The 13,716-nt window shown below is 40.7% G+C and overlaps 1 protein-coding gene across 4 annotated transcripts in view; it reads right to left on the bottom strand.

The window, feature by feature from the left end:
- wasf1 (WASP family member 1) overlaps positions 1 to 12,993 on the bottom strand; it is a 58,637-nt gene extending 45,644 nt beyond the window's left edge. For all 4 annotated transcript variants that reach the window (XM_036549484.1, XM_036549486.1, XM_036549487.1 and 1 more), the window contains exon 1: positions 12,669 to 12,993. The gene's annotated coding sequence lies outside the window, so the exon portion shown is untranslated. The remainder of the gene's footprint in view (positions 1 to 12,668) is intronic.
- Positions 12,994 to 13,716: the final 723 nt, after the last annotated feature.

Genomic DNA, 13,716 nt, shown 5'->3' with positions numbered 1-13,716 from the left:
CTGTCTGTATGGCTCAATCTAAAGAGCGATGGATTACATGCGCGGCCTTCTGCAAAGTTCTTCATCCAAAATTGATTCTGATTAGAGGGTACCGAGAGGCCGGATGCTGGCCTCAGTTTTGACAACTGATCCAGCTTGTTGCAGATGGCTTTGGTCAGTTTCCAGGACTTTGATTTATCCAGGAGGGTTCGGTGCATTGCTCCTGAGGAGTCAGCTTTTATTCGAGTGCTGATTTTATTTGACTTCCAGTCTGGTTTCAAAGACTTGGCAACACTTTGGAATTTCATGTTTTGACTTCAGATTGAATTTCCATCTACGCTTATTTTTGACCCTATCAGATAATCCCACCAAATGTCTACAATAAGAGTACCTTGTAGAGAGGTCTAAAAGGGCTATAAATCCCACAGCTTTTCACACCAGGTTTGCCATTTCTTGTGTGATCACTGCGCACAGAAAAGGACAGAAAAAACAAAACAAACGCATAATTTTATTAATGTAACTCAAATCTACAGCACTCCTTCAGCTGAACTTCTGTGCTCCATTCATCTGCCCATAACACTTTCAGAAGATCCCTCTCCTGTTTTCTTCGGGGGGGAATCAGCATCAGGGCTGGAGAACGCCTTATCATTTCCAATGAAAGCTAAGTGCAAAACTTACTGCTGACCGTAACATTTCAATAGGGCATCAAATAAGGCGGTGGAAAAGAGGCTTGTTAAACAGAGATTAGAAAAGATTCCCCATCAACACATGCCACAGACGGCTGCGCCCCCAAAACGTTTCTATTGTACGCACCCGCTGAACCCAGATGTGGGCCTTTCAGAGGCATTCCGCATGAAGGTGGACGTTCACAGTCACAGTTTTAATCACGGGGTCCATTTGCTCCACTGCCGTATCGAATTGAAGGTAGGCAATCTTTCCGGATGAACACCGCAGCCTTTTATGTCAGACCACACGGGGTTCTAGCATCTCTTTCAGTGGCCAAAGAAGAATAATACTGCTCATCATTGTAAGTATTTTATGCAGGCCAAACAAATGTCTATGTACAATGTTTGAAGCCTGTGTATCTAATAGTCCCTCCACATTGTATAAAAACAAAAAAAAAGAGTTATTAATTCAAGTATGCAATTGCAGTTAAACCAGGTAACAAGATAAAACTACATCATGCAGATATCAACCATTTCGCTCTATAGAAGAAAATGTGCTTATTCCAAACCACCCTTCTCAGCAACTCTGCAGCAAAGAGCGCTTGCAGGGAAATGCCCAACTATGTCTACCTGCGAGTGAGCGCAGAGAGTGACCCTAGAAACAGGGGTAAGAAAAGCTCCAGCAGAGAGAAGGAGGCTCTCGCCACCTCCTTGTCCTGCCAGACTCCCTGTCAAGCCACAGTTAACTGCAGCAGCTTCATGGCTCCTGTCATTCACTGCCCTTCCATAAGCTTCTGCTGGCTGCTTGAGCGGAGCGCGCCTGACCTTTGAACATGGGGGATGGGGGCATTCAGCACTCTAACACTTCAATGCAGTGTGGTATGGACATACTCTTTGCCTTGGTTAACTCTACATACAATTAGAGGGACATTATTTCTCTTTTGGTAACTGAAAATACAATTAAATTCCCAGTCCAGTCCAATTTAATGCAGTAAATTAAAAAAAGATTAAAATTAAGATCGCAAGGCAAAGGTTAAGAGGTGAAATAAGAATGAGGCGTATACGGCACCCCTTTGTGCCTTTTCACACAAGGTGTAAAGCTGGATGCAAATTACTGTCAGATCTTCATCCTGCCGAAGAACAAAGGATAATTAAAAAACGCTGCCCCTTTTTATGACAGACCCTGCCTAATAATTTGGCCAGCAGATGCGAGTTCCCACTTTCTAGCAAAAGTCAGGTCAAATGAATTGAAGTGCTAATGCCTCCCTGTCGCTAGGAGTATGAGCTAAAAAAATGCATAACAGCTCCAATGTGTTAAATTGAAACTGAAATTTATGCATTTCAAACACACCTCACAAATGGGTTTAACCTTGTATTCAACAGGGAGAACGTCAGCATCCTTTCAGCTTGTTCAAATCTACTCGTCTCTGTCAATGCCAAACTTTGAAGACAACAAGCGTTTAAAGAACAAAGAAGTTGTACTTCAGCAAACCAAAGCATTTTAAAGCAAACTGACACTCAGCTACATGTACATTACATTCTATAATGGAGATGCTCTTACTCAAAATGGTGTACAAAGTGCATCTGATAAAACTGCGTCAGCTCCTTAGACAGTGCTGTGAAAACTAGTGTGTATATGCGTCAATACATACGTACGGCACAATATACCTTTCAGCAAAAGTACAACCTACCAGTAAAACCACACAAATAAGAGAAGGGAAGGTGAGTTATGCGCTGCAATGTGACCTCTGATTCACAGTCTGAGTAAACACAGTGTCTTGTTGAAACAGATAGAGTCACTGGTAGGAGGGTGGGCAGACCCTGGTGTATCACTCCAGACAGTTCTGAGTTTAGACAAAGGTACAGCCTGTAACAATGCATGCTAACTAGAAGAAAATAATGTTCTCCTGGTTCAACAAGAGCCCAAGATACACTGTTATACATATTTATGAATTATAAAATACACACAATATACAATATAAATTTATGATAAAATACAAACATTATGAAATATAACTACACTATAAATATATACGTCTTGTTGTGCACAACGTGTGCATTATTCATTACACCGTCATGCATTACCAGCTGCAGAGCCAGTGACCTGAATCCCTGCAGGTAGTTGTTTTTTCCCATACATTTATAATGGTGGAAAGTTTAGGCAATTCTGTAGTTTGTCTTTTTGTCCTTCACACAGTTTTCTGAGGTAAAAACCTGATCTTAAATTACAGGGTGAATAACGAGATGACTGCTGGATGTCTCACTTGTCTTATTTCTTCTCTTACACATTAAAATAAAGTCACAAAACGCTTTTTGTCTGTGCTCTTGTACACAAAGCAGGCTGCAAAGTAATGTAACCAGACACTCGAGTCATTCTGAATGGAACCTGCCGTTCTCACATATCCTGGTGTGGCTGCACTGATTGCAAGCGCAATAACGCAGACTCAATATTCATGCAAGCCAGCAAACTCCACTACCGATAAACTTAACTGCGAGGAGCTACGGGCCTACGGCGCTTGATGACCCAGTGCTCTCGCAGGATCGACTGGTACGGCAGGAGCTGGCGCGGAGGACCTGGCGCACGTCTTTGCGCTGGCTGTAGCAGGGACACCTCATTTGCTGCGGCCTGAACTCCACACGCCCAACGCGTTGCAGGTGCACGCACCCAGGCGCGAGCCTCCATTTGCTGACCGTGTCGCCGGACCAATGGGACGTGGGGGGTCGCACCCCGTGCCCCGCCTCGAAGAACGGGGTCAGGGAGCCCTGCCACTGAAACCTCTCCCACAGACAGGCACAGGGGACACGAGGGGCACCCGTCACTGATGCACATCACCCCTCAGCACAGAGGCAGCATTATACAGCAGTCCTCTGCAGAGACCAGCGGAACAAAGGCCCCTCTGTTTGCCTATTCAATTAGGAGATGAAGCATTTTGTGTCTTCAAACGGCCTTTGCGACACTCTCAGAGCCGCATCCTGTTAGAAACACAGTTTTCTATAATAAAAATGTATAACGCTACACTGATCAAAGCAGAAATGACAACGCTGTCCAAACATTTAGAGGCTTGAGATCACAATCCACATCTTCTTTCAAGTGCCCAAGAATATGAAAGCAAAGAATTAGCTTACCAAATGTAATTGATTAAAACTGACACTGTAGTCAAAAATCAAAAACAAAACAAAAACAAATCACACAATCAATGTGGTCAATTTTAGGTTATGCGCTGGTCTTCAGGAAACACCATCATCTTAAGGTAAATGGGTTGCTAAACCAATGATGCCCTTAGTTTACTGATTAAAGATTTATTTAACTCAGTGTTTAATTGGAAGTGGCCATTGGAGGGAAAACTTGGGTACAGGCAAGGTCCATTCTTGGCACCTATGCAGTACATCCTTAATATCTCTGAGAATCATGCTCTGTACACATCTACCATCAGTCAGGATTTGTTTTCAGTCATTTACCATCACTCAAAGGCTCTTACACTGAAAGCCGTGAAAACTGAATACCAGTATAAAATTCATTTTTTTCATTTGCACTGTACAGGCACGACAGATATATCAGTATATAACTGAAAAGTCTAAATGTAAAGTATGGAGAAAGGCTCTATAATAGTGCTTCATCCTTTCTATTATTTCTTCAATAAAGCAGTATAATTAATGTCAGTCATAATACATAAATGATTCAATATGAAATAATGAACAATGCTGGAAGAAATTCTGCCTTTTCCCTGCCTACCTTCATGCCTGGCTGCCCACTTAACAGTTTTTTACTTATCGCCTGCTGGGAAAACGACCAAAAATGTCGCATAAATAGGTCATAAAATATTGTTGTTCAAGCTTGTGGGTGCATTGTAGATTTCTGACGGGAGTGACTGGAAGTGACAGGCAGTTCTCCCTGTTTGCGGGATGTAAAGACTTCAAGCTCAAGGCTTGGTTTACATGCTGTATACAGAGAGAGGCTTCAACCACTTCTTTCCATGATAACCAACATTGCCCACTTCCTACTCTTAAAACCATTTGCAAAAAACTAGTGTACACAAGGTAGTATTTTTCACATTAAGAGTTAAGTATCATTATTAGCATATCAGCCTGTAACAAACCAAACCGAGACAATGTTTTCATTTTGATCTCATTTTTCTCCACAGATTCAGTTTAGACTATTCCCCCACAAATACTGTGTGATGAGTTAGACTTGCTTTTCCTCTGGTCTTTGTGTTCAAACATGATATAAAAACTGCAGACAAAAATGCAATGTTGCTAAATAAATCATTTCATTGGAACCTAACAGGCCTATTGCCATATGGAAGAGTGGGCAAAATTTCAAAAACACTATGATTACAAGTGAATAAACTTGAAAAAATCCTCTGTAAAAGGGTGAAGTCACACTTACACCAAAATAAAATTCTCACCTCTGCCCATCTGTCTGAAAGTACTGCATTGTCATGTTTAATAAATTACTATTAGATACATTTTTAAAAGCATTCTATTTAAGTCTCCTTTGATGTACCTGAGAGACCACCCCGCCCACAGCTACTGCACTGTGTGACTTTGGTCTTGTTGTTTCCACCACCTGACTGTAGCCCACACAGAAAGATGCAAATGTCCGGCTCAGAGCTGGAAAACACAGCAGAGCCACCAGAGTGCAATCTGTGGTTCAGCTGCACACACTGAAGAAATCCCTGCTCCTCTATGACCCGAGGATGGAAGCAAAGAGCTCACTTCCTCAAGTGACTGTTCACGCCACCATTTCACATGCATGAGCAGGACGGTATTTCTTTGGAACTGCCTCAAGTTTTGTGACTAAAACACACCTCCACTCGATATTCATCGACTGGAAAGAGTTTGACATGAAATTGCAAAATGCTACTTTTAGTCAACCATATGGCTCTTTTTCTCAGTTTTACCAATAGTGGTTAAATGGCTGGCTCTCACTGACAACTGCGATCAGTATTGGTCAACGTTATTTAATTGGACACCTTCCAGCAACTCCAAGGAGGAACACAAAGTGGATGCTGTGGCAGCCAACAGTAGCTGCATCCCTTGTTGACATGTGCCACTTAATAAAGCTGAAAACCTTCTAGGTTCATTATCTTACTATCACATTTCTTATCCTCATGTACAGCTCAAACATGCATTTACAAGGGGCACTGGTCAAATTACCGATTTAGCTGCAGACCAGAGCCAATTGGGGTCTGAGAAATTTGCATCCCTTAATGTTTACAGGGGCAGTGCGCTCCAGTCTAAGCAGTCATTTGAGGTTTCAAATGTCTCCTCTGCAGACTGACACAGCCAACAGCTGCAGCCAACATGCAGCCACTCTTTTTTTAGAACTACAACCCCAACCTTGGACTGAGACTGAATGCAAAAGCCAACAAGACAGGGCTGTTGTTTATGAACCATTCAACATTACACGACCTTGTCTGTGTCTTACACTACCTTGCATCTTACTTGAGGTGTGACCTATCAGTAGAGCTGGATATTTACTGAATCAAGCATAGTGCTCAAGGTGTTTTTTTTCCAAGCCAAATTCCATCATCATGCAGGTGTGATGCTTACAAATAACCTGCTGGACAGTATTTTCCAATTTAAAAAGTCACTGTGTGTGGTGTGAGAATTATACTACACTGATATACAGGACTTCTGCTCCTAACATTTTAAACAGAGTCAAGATACTTGTCACACTCAATTATATCCATCAAAATGTCAATCTTACTATTTACCTGTGAATACCACATGGAGCACACTTGATACTGCCATGCCTTAACTTAACTTGTTAACAGCAATGCTAAGAATTTAGAAACGTAAGCTTTTTATGGGTGTATTTACAACAATAGCATCTACCTCATATACCTTTGTGTACTCACATTCAGCTTAAATGTTACCATATTTTCCTACATCTTCTGAAGTCATCAACATGATAATGGAAGTGTAAGTAATACTTTGTGAAATGATAGTCACTTGACCTCAGACAATACGAGCGTGAGGTCACCTCTAACAGCTTTCTTCATAAATCTCATGTCTCAGCCAGCTGGCTAAGTGAGCTCATGTCTTCCTTTTAAACCTCATCTCCTCTTTTTTAAACCATTTTGACAGAATTCAAGTTTTAAAAATGTCCCAAAAAAATTGTTGTTGACTCCATGGTAGTATGTTTATCCCTGTATTATTATATATTGTATATCCCTGGACTACTATTATATATCCCTGTAATATATCTCTTAACATATGTCAGTCTTACAAATAACTAATTTGTCAGCAATTTTAGATAATGAGGTTGCTTTGTTAGCCATGATGATAGCTAAGTAAGTAGAGGTGGTAGGCAAGGAAGGCTTTCAAACTGAAATGTCTGGGAACAGTGTCTTTAGATGTAGCCTCAACCAGTGTTTTGGAAAAAAAAAGAAAGTAACGTATTTGTTGAACGTGCTGGTAGAATGTATGCTCAAAATTAGACTATGCACAAACAGTGACAGACACACAACAAAAGCATTTGCTATACTGGGATGTGGCTGGGCATGGAAAGGGACCAAGAGCCATGAAAGTGCTCTACACTCCATTCCTGAGGAATGTGCCAAATTGTGAGATGAGCAAGTGCCAAGAGCAGCTATTGATGTGAAAAGTGGTGGCCACACTGACTGTGGCCTGGGACATGTGGCAGAAAAAAAGTATTTTTCAAACTCTGTACCGATGTTGGATAACCAATCCAAAAATCTGGTTTTGCCTAATAGGGATGACCTAGCAGGGTGTGGCTAAGGATCCAGATGCATATTCACAGTCCATACCTCATAAAAGATACCAACACCAGATGAATGAATAAAAAAAACTTGACAGCCGTGTTAGGTGTTGCCATAGACCCAGGAACATCGAAAGACCGCAACCAATAAATGTGTATTTCAGCGAAATGGAGCAAGAACAAGAAGAATGCAAACAGAAGAAAAGAAAAGAAAAAAATGGGGGAGGGCAACAACGTGCTGTAGGTCATCTTGACTCGAAAATATAATTAATGTGCAGAGAACTCAGCGGTGGGCAGGCAGTTCACCCATCCGCGGCGCGTTCGTGCTGAAAGTTGCAGAAACACCATGGGTGCGCGCATCCGCTCCGCCGAAACAGAGTTCCATATTGTTTGTCTATCACAGGGTTGCGCTAAAAAGCGCCCAATTGTCTTTCATCGTGACGGAAAAGCATGCGTTTCTGGGTCCTTCAATGGCGGGACATGTTGTTTAAGAAGCGTATTAACGCTCGAATAGACTACTCTAGCTAATTACATGAGCTACTAAAAAGTCGCGTTGTGTAGCTATCTGGACTCAGTCAAGACAAGATAGCGTTACCTAGCCCCTAGAGCACAAGAATACGTGTAAATCTAGCTAGTTCGGTGTCTTGCTATGGAGCTGTGTATCGCCGACAAAATAGCCAAATTAGCAACTAGCAAGTAAGATTAACATGAGAGATTATGAGTCCATTGTCAGTGATTTGTGTAATATACATAACTAACCTTACCTACAAAGACAGTGATTCTGGCGCAAATATTGTGGTTATTTTAATTAATTATAACTGCATCAATACAGCCAGCCACCTAGTATGTGAGTTAACGTTTGCTGAATTTTAGTGATATCTAGAATACAAACGTATTATTGACAACTAAGTTTTAGCAGCTAGATGGCTATTGCAATTTTCAATGTATTTCGCTTTGCATATTGCAAAATAGACGAAGATTTGAAAACCAAAATAAAATTGCACTAGTAATTCTGATGGCAGTCTAGTGGCTGGATTACAGCAAAAGACAGTGATTTGACTGGAAAAAATGCAGTAACATTAAGAAAGCAACTGTGCTATCTACCCGTAGCACTCATTCAGCCAGCTAGCAATAAAATAGAAGGATGCTTTGTTTGCTTCCATTGAAAAACACGGCACCCAAGGTTTCAGATTTCACAAAGCTTTCTCCAGAACCGATCGTGTCTGCTCGCTTGCGCTTAAATGTATTCCCTTACAAATGCGACTGTTCGGCCACGAAAAAAATGAAGATATCATGCAGAAACATGATCACAAGCAGGCACTGAAATATTTAGGTAGCTAATTACCATGGCACTTTTCTTAAAACAATGTGTTATTTAATCTTTCATTGGGAAAACGTCCTGTCTTCACGCATCCGGGGGCACTTTTGATCCGCTACCAGGCAATGTAGCCAGCTACACCAAATGTCCCAGAAACTGACATTATTGTTAGCTATCAAGCGAGCTAACAAAATTGTTCACATTTTTAAAAAGATAGTTTTAAGGGGACCTACCGCTAGTTTTTCTTAAGACATTGGACATCCCCCCATGTCGCTAGCTAACGAATGACCTACGAACATTAATTAATGCATTAGCTAGCTAATTTAGCCGTATAAAACAGCTATCCTTTTAATAACCCATTACATGTTAATAATATTTTTATTAGCGATGATATCTTGTTGGCCACCGTTACTCATATTGAAATATGGGTGCAAGACAGCCCGCTTCGTTAGTTAACACTAACGTTTGATAACCTTAGCTTGCTATACATAGGTGGAACTGTGATCCTTTACCCTTGCTAGTTATCGTTATCTTGCTCCGTTAACTATGTTACATTTAAAACAGCTATTAGCTTCGCCTAAATAGCTACCTAACGTTACTTTTTTTGACAGACTAAAAGGCTTAGTTAACATGTCCTCCTCAAGAAGAATAATTTTGCTCTTAAGGCATGGTTATCTTTGGCAAAAGGAAAATGGTACTAACGTTAGATCAGTAGCTTACGTTAGTCTACCTATCGTAACGTTGCTAGCTATCTAGCAACCTGACACATTGAATGTTGGCTAACGTTACCACAATGAATTCACACCTGCCACCAGTAGCTATGCAAGCCAGTGAACTACCTAGATGGCTAATCACTGATGCAAGAGGACTAACTAATATGAATCTGAATGACAATGGCTTAGTTCAAGTATCTTTCCTAGCCAGCCAATTAGAAAATAACCAGCTAGCTAGCCAGTTGGCGAACTACTCATACATGGTAGTATGTTTATCCCTGTATTATTATATATTGTATATCCCTGGACTACTATTATATATCCCTGTAATATATCTCTTAACATATGTCAGTCTTACAAATAACTAATTTGTCAGCAATTTTAGATAATGAGGTTGCTTTGTTAGCCATGATGATAGCTAAGTAAGTAGAGGTGGTAGGCAAGGAAGGCTTTCAAACTGAAATGTCTGGGAACAGTGTCTTTAGATGTAGCCTCAACCAGTGTTTTGGAAAAAAAAAGAAAGTAACGTATTTGTTGAACGTGCTGGTAGAATGTATGCTCAAAATTAGACTATGCACAAACAGTGACAGACACACAACAAAAGCATTTGCTATACTGGGATGTGGCTGGGCATGGAAAGGGACCAAGAGCCATGAAAGTGCTCTACACTCCATTCCTGAGGAATGTGCCAAATTGTGAGATGAGCAAGTGCCAAGAGCAGCTATTGATGTGAAAAGTGGTGGCCACACTGACTGTGGCCTGGGACATGTGGCAGAAAAAAAGTATTTTTCAAACTCTGTACCGATGTTGGATAACCAATCCAAAAATCTGGTTTTGCCTAATAGGGATGACCTAGCAGGGTGTGGCTAAGGATCCAGATGCATATTCACAGTCCATACCTCATAAAAGATACCAACACCAGATGAATGAATAAAAAAAACTTGACAGCCGTGTTAGGTGTTGCCATAGACCCAGGAACATCGAAAGACCGCAACCAATAAATGTGTATTTCAGCGAAATGGAGCAAGAACAAGAAGAATGCAAACAGAAGAAAAGAAAAGAAAAAAATGGGGGAGGGCAACAACGTGCTGTAGGTCATCTTGACTCGAAAATATAATTAATGTGCAGAGAACTCAGCGGTGGGCAGGCAGTTCACCCATCCGCGGCGCGTTCGTGCTGAAAGTTGCAGAAACACCATGGGTGCGCGCATCCGCTCCGCCGAAACAGAGTTCCATATTGTTTGTCTATCACAGGGTTGCGCTAAAAAGCGCCCAATTGTCTTTCATCGTGACGGAAAAGCATGCGTTTCTGGGTCCTTCAATGGCGGGACATGTTGTTTAAGAAGCGTATTAACGCTCGAATAGACTACTCTAGCTAATTACATGAGCTACTAAAAAGTCGCGTTGTGTAGCTATCTGGACTCAGTCAAGACAAGATAGCGTTACCTAGCCCCTAGAGCACAAGAATACGTGTAAATCTAGCTAGTTCGGTGTCTTGCTATGGAGCTGTGTATCGCCGACAAAATAGCCAAATTAGCAACTAGCAAGTAAGATTAACATGAGAGATTATGAGTCCATTGTCAGTGATTTGTGTAATATACATAACTAACCTTACCTACAAAGACAGTGATTCTGGCGCAAATATTGTGGTTATTTTAATTAATTATAACTGCATCAATACAGCCAGCCACCTAGTATGTGAGTTAACGTTTGCTGAATTTTAGTGATATCTAGAATACAAACGTATTATTGACAACTAAGTTTTAGCAGCTAGATGGCTATTGCAATTTTCAATGTATTTCGCTTTGCATATTGCAAAATAGACGAAGATTTGAAAACCAAAATAAAATTGCACTAGTAATTCTGATGGCAGTCTAGTGGCTGGATTACAGCAAAAGACAGTGATTTGACTGGAAAAAATGCAGTAACATTAAGAAAGCAACTGTGCTATCTACCCGTAGCACTCATTCAGCCAGCTAGCAATAAAATAGAAGGATGCTTTGTTTGCTTCCATTGAAAAACACGGCACCCAAGGTTTCAGATTTCACAAAGCTTTCTCCAGAACCGATCGTGTCTGCTCGCTTGCGCTTAAATGTATTCCCTTACAAATGCGACTGTTCGGCCACGAAAAAAATGAAGATATCATGCAGAAACATGATCACAAGCAGGCACTGAAATATTTAGGTAGCTAATTACCATGGCACTTTTCTTAAAACAATGTGTTATTTAATCTTTCATTGGGAAAACGTCCTGTCTTCACGCATCCGGGGGCACTTTTGATCCGCTACCAGGCAATGTAGCCAGCTACACCAAATGTCCCAGAAACTGACATTATTGTTAGCTATCAAGCGAGCTAACAAAATTGTTCACATTTTTAAAAAGATAGTTTTAAGGGGACCTACCGCTAGTTTTTCTTAAGACATTGGACATCCCCCCATGTCGCTAGCTAACGAATGACCTACGAACATTAATTAATGCATTAGCTAGCTAATTTAGCCGTATAAAACAGCTATCCTTTTAATAACCCATTACATGTTAATAATATTTTTATTAGCGATGATATCTTGTTGGCCACCGTTACTCATATTGAAATATGGGTGCAAGACAGCCCGCTTCGTTAGTTAACACTAACGTTTGATAACCTTAGCTTGCTATACATAGGTGGAACTGTGATCCTTTACCCTTGCTAGTTATCGTTATCTTGCTCCGTTAACTATGTTACATTTAAAACAGCTATTAGCTTCGCCTAAATAGCTACCTAACGTTACTTTTTTTGACAGACTAAAAGGCTTAGTTAACATGTCCTCCTCAAGAAGAATAATTTTGCTCTTAAGGCATGGTTATCTTTGGCAAAAGGAAAATGGTACTAACGTTAGATCAGTAGCTTACGTTAGTCTACCTATCGTAACGTTGCTAGCTATCTAGCAACCTGACACATTGAATGTTGGCTAACGTTACCACAATGAATTCACACCTGCCACCAGTAGCTATGCAAGCCAGTGAACTACCTAGATGGCTAATCACTGATGCAAGAGGACTAACTAATATGAATCTGAATGACAATGGCTTAGTTCAAGTATCTTTCCTAGCCAGCCAATTAGAAAATAACCAGCTAGCTAGCCAGTTGGCGAACTACTCATACAAATGATGAAAGCTAGGTAACTTAAGGCATTAACGTGGGTTGGATAGCAAACAAGTTATGTTAAATGAATAACTTGCTAAAGACTGCAGATGTGGCCAGTTGGCTGATTCACTTATAGAATGTCGTACCTGTGTGTTTCTGTTATTCTTCTTATTTTTTTCCCATCTCTCACAATGTATAAACCCGGGTTCGCCGTTGTTCCCTTCACTTCAAATATCCAGTCTTGCTCCTCACCGTACCGTTGTCATTGCTGGCATATAAGTTAATGAACCCCGTCTGGGATAGAGGCGATGGATCAACACACAATCCCTCTCCAGAAAAGGGAACCAAACCATATGCTGCAGTGCAAAATAACATAAAATTAGGTATATTTGTCCTTGGGTTGTTATTGTTGGTTTATATATACGAGGTTTGGCCCTGACACATCAACTTAATCCCTAGTTTCTTCAGAGTTGAAATGATTGTGACGATTTGTTTGGCAAACTAACCTCTCATCCCTCAGGATGGTACGTACCGCTTTCTATTGTTGGGAAGCTCCCCGAGCAACCGGACGAAAGAAGCCGAAAAACCATCTCGTAAAATGTGTAGCCGGTTCTGATTGGACCAATTCCTGGTAAACACACCCATGTACACAGAGGTGTCCAATCCAGGGCAAGGAGGAGGGTAACGGTTCTTGCAAATATCTTCCAGAGAAAATTGATTCCACATCTAGTTATCTCTAGAATTGTGGAGTGTGTGGTATCTTTAAGTTTGCGGTGTTGCTGCTTCTTTCTTGGTAGCAGCAACTGTGATTGACAACGGCGGCCATGGAAGTGTAATTTTAAAATAGATAAAAGTAACTGCTTGGCTGCAATGACACTTGATTGCGCTAAAAGATGTGCTGGTGTATTACATTAAAAACCCGTTCTATTACCCCTGCCAATATTCTCTCCACAGGTATTACATGTAATAAACCACATTGATTTTTATCATACAATATCTAGTTTGTAGAGACATCACGTTACATTATTTTAACACGTTACTTATTTTGTGCTTTTAATAATAAACTTATTTTATTTAATCAGATAAGCTATACAGTGCAACGGATAAATGCATACATATGGTTCATATGTAAAACATATATTTGAATTAGCTAGCTAACTTTGTGAATCCTTAAAATTCTAGTGAAAAGTGCAC

Source organism: Megalops cyprinoides, chromosome 17 (assembly GCF_013368585.1).
Source record: "Megalops cyprinoides isolate fMegCyp1 chromosome 17, fMegCyp1.pri, whole genome shotgun sequence".
Taxonomy (NCBI): domain Eukaryota; kingdom Metazoa; phylum Chordata; class Actinopteri; order Elopiformes; family Megalopidae; genus Megalops; species Megalops cyprinoides.
Note: the sequence above shows the minus strand (reverse complement) of the source record. Positions and strands in the feature narration are given on the sequence as shown.